Here is a 4,092-nt window from a genome sequence, read left to right as displayed (position 1 = left end):
CCTGTGAGAACCGGCCGCTTCCCGCAAGACCCCCTAGGCTCCTGCCGCATTCTCGCTGGTTACCGCAACACCCCGTTTCCAGCAGTCATAGTGCACAAGGACAGGCACCGTGCTGGAAGCCTAGCGTCGTTTTTGAGGAAGCCTGTTTTTGCATCGGAGGAAGCCAACAAATCAGAACACCCCCCCCCCAGGAGAGCTGCTCATCTGCCTGACGGAAAGCAAAGGGGAACTGTCTGCCAGCGAGGGCAAGGTCGCGAGCCCTCCAATTGCACCGACTCAGCAGAAACTCTCAGCGCCCTCAGGACCCGCCGGCAAACCCCCCCCCACACACACACACAAGGCCTTGCACAAATCTGACATGGTTGACTGGAGAAGGAGCAGTGGCAGGGACAGGAGCAACGTTAAGCAACAAGAACATGGATTGCTCACTCCCAGTGATGCGTCGCGTGCCACTGGTGTTAACTCAACGACCTTGAAGTCTTTTAAAGTTTCCCATTCATTGCAGAGGGCATTCTTAGAATCAGAGTTGGAAGGGACCTCCAGGGACATCTAGTCCTACCCCCTGCACAATGCAGGAAATTCACAAATACCTCCCCCCCCCCACAGACACACCCAGTGACCCCTGCTCCACGCCCAGAAGGTGACAAAAAACCTCCAGGATCCCCAGCCAAACTGGCCTAGCGAAAAACTGCTTCCCCTGACCCCCAAAGTGGCGATTGGCATTTCCCTGGACATTCTTTTAGGGATGCTGGCAAATGTCCTGGTACACAGCTTTGCCATGGCGTGGGTCCTCTGTGCATTTGTCCAGCCCACATGTGAAACCCCCCTGACCTGCATGGCCCAGGCTAGCCTGATCTCATCAGATCTCGGAAGGTCAGCGGGATCGGCCTTGGCTAGTATTTGGATGGGAGACCTCCCAAGGAATACCAGGCTCACCTCTGAACATCTCTTGCCTTGAAAACCCCATAAGGGGTCGTCGAAATTCCGCTGTGACACAATGGCAAAAAAGAAGTGAATCCAGGTCTAAGGGGGTGATTGTATGTTGTCAACGTTCCCCAGTCAAGTATCGCAGGTTAGATGTAGGAAGCATTTAGCCACAAGGACCTGGTTCTGCTGGGGCAGCCAAGAAGTTGTCTCCCCCGCAACAGGGCCGTTCCTGGCTAGGCGGAGCACCGTTGCAACCGCAAAACCACCTGAAGCTGCCTTCGACTGAATCAGACCATTCGTCCATCACGGTCAGCATCGTCCACACAGACTGACAGTGGCTCTCCAGGGTCTCAGCAGAGGTCCTCCAAATCACATAACGGAGAGTCAATTTGGTGCAGTGGTTATGAGCAGAGACTCTAATCTGGGAGAACCAGGTTTGATCCCCCACTCCTCCACATGCAGCTGCTTGTGTGACCTTGGGTCAGTCACAAGTTCTCTCAGAGCTGTTCTCTCAAGAGCAGTCCTCGAAAGAGCCCTCTCAGCCCCACCTACCTCACAGGGTGTCTCTTGTGGGATAGGGGGAGGGAAAGGAGATGGTAAGCCGCTCTGAGACTCCTTCGGGTAGTGAAGGGTGGGGTATGAATCCAATCTCCTCCTCCTCCTCCTCACTACTAGGAAATCCTTTAACTGGAGATGCTGAGATTTATTTATTTATCAGATTTATATCCCGCCCTCCCCGCGAGCGGGCTCAGGGCGGCGAACAGTCAGCGGCACCACATGCCTTGATAAAACAGTTAAAAACAAGATAAAACAATTATACAGTTCACTGAGATGCAACTGATACCAGAAAGTGCTCGTAGTGATCTTCTTTCTTCACTCAGTTCGAGATGGCGTGCAGACAGAAGTGATACTAGGGCCCTGATTTAACGATATTTCAGCCTCCCGCAGTGCTGTGTCTCGGTCTCCTGAAGGGCCAACCTACCACCACACAGGATCGAACCTGGGACCTTCTGCATGCCAAGCAAACTGAGCTTATGGCCTCACTGCTAACAGCATTGTGCAGGGGGTAGGACTAGAGGGCCGGCAAGGGTAGCGGCAACCCACTGTGAGTGCCCGCAGCTCTGGGCCCGCACAGCCGCCCTCTGGTCCTCTACCCGCTGCCCTGCTTGCTTTCTGCTCCGGAGGCCAATGCGCAGAGACAGGGGCACGGTGCCGGGTACATGGGTAGATCGAGAAAGGGGAATGATTAAGAGGTTTTACGAGGGGCTTAATTTCCAGGAGAGGGCTTTTATGGCTCGGTTTCTGCAGAAGTGGGGAGCAGGCCTGCGGTGCCTGCCTGTCGTTGGCTTGGGTTACTTTACGGCCCCCTTGGGTCCCATGGAGAACGGCTGGTGATAAAAAGGAAGACACTCCATGCACAGCCACCGTTGTGGGATTTTGTTTTTTATTTTGATGGAACGGAAGGGCCAGATTTTGGGGGGGGGACACACGGACATTTAAGTTCCGTGCAGCAGAGACGGGCTTGATGTACGCCCACTCCTCCTTACGCCCCCTTCCCTCCTCTCCCACCCGCAATGCAAATAACAGCAAAGCGCAACTAGAATTCGAGGCACATCCTTCGGCGCCGGCCTGGGAGGGAGCACGGAAGCCTAGCAGAAGGGCTCTGAGGTTTGGCGCAGGGCTGTGACAGGGGACAAGGCCCGAGGAAAGGGGTGCCGGCGAGGGAGCCGGAGTGGGTTGCGTTTGTTTTGAAGCAGGGCACAGATCCCGAAAGCGGGAGAGCCTCCCCACCCCTGCTGCCATCTGGAGAAGCAAACCGTAACTTTGTTATTGACACCCCCGGGCGCTTCCCACACTAGGTTTGGGGCTTCGAGTCACATCGGGACGAAAATTCGGTGGCACGGGATGGTCCGAATTGGCCAGAGTGGTGGTGGTGGATAGAGATGAGGGAAAAGATGGTAAGCCAGGGGGTAGGTGGGAAATAAGTTTTGACTCCACTACTCTGCACAGTTGGGGGGCGGTACATGAGAACCGTCACAGGTCCACAGGCTAAGACAGACGTCCTCTGGGCCTCCCCATTGAGAGAAACACACACAGATACTTGACTAGAACTGGTATATTGCTGGTATCCTCCCCCCCAATGACACCTAACTCACTGCCCAGGGTGGTCCAGGACCCCAGAATATTGTACGTTTCGCTCCCTCACTCCCTCCGAGAAACCCTGCATACATAATGTGTCTTTGGTGTAGTGGTTAAGTGCGTGGACTCTAATCTGGGAGAATCGGGTTTGATTCCCCACTCCTTCATTTGCACCTGGCTGGATGACCTTGGGCAAGCCGTAGTTCTGACAAGAGCTGTCCTTGAAAAAGAGCAGTTTCTGTCAAGAGCTCTCTGAGCCCCACCTACCTCACAGGGTGTCTGTTGTGGGGAGGGGAAGGGAAAGGAGATTGTAAGCCGCTCTGAGACTCCTTTGTGTAGTGAAGGGCGGGGTATAAATCCAATCTCTTCTTCTTCTTCTTTTACCTCACAGGGTGTCTGTTGTGGGGAGGGGAAGGGAAAGGAGTTTGTGAGCCGATCTGAGACTCCTTTGGGTAGTGAAAGGCGGGGTATAAATCCAATCTCTTCTTCTTCTTCTTTTACCTCACAGGGTGTCTGTTGTGGGGAGGGGAAGGGAAAGGAGTTTGTAAGCCGCTCTGAGACTCCTTTGTGTAGTGAAGGGTGGGGTATAAATCCAATTGCTTCTCTTCTTTTTTGCCTATTCATCCTTACTCCTCAAGGGATTTTTGAGGAACCCCCACCCCTTGAATAAAACGGGATGTTCCCCTCCCGAAAAAGAAAGGAACTCTTGGAGTGTTCAAAACTCTTTAATACCAATTTCCCTCATACGCCAGCCAAATAAAAATACAGTAAGAATGCATTCCAGTGTGAAGATATTCCTTTTTGGCTAAAAGTCTTCTGAATCTATCTCTCTCTCCCCGTGAGCTTTCGGTTCTTGGCTGCAAAGTTGCACAAGTCAACACTAAAGAAAAAAAGGTCGGATTGATCTGGAAAGGGTTAATATTCGCAAGGACAGGCCCTGTCAAAAGGAAGATCCCTGTGCGGAAGAGGGTTTTTTCCCACCCTTGCAAAGTGAAGCCACTAATTGCAGGCAAATAGCATCTAACC

This window comes from Gekko japonicus, unplaced genomic scaffold, assembly GCF_001447785.1.
Source record: "Gekko japonicus isolate JY-2015 unplaced genomic scaffold, Gekko_japonicus_V1.1 scaffold1014, whole genome shotgun sequence".
Lineage (NCBI taxonomy): Eukaryota > Metazoa > Chordata > Lepidosauria > Squamata > Gekkonidae > Gekko > Gekko japonicus.
Note: the sequence above shows the minus strand (reverse complement) of the source record.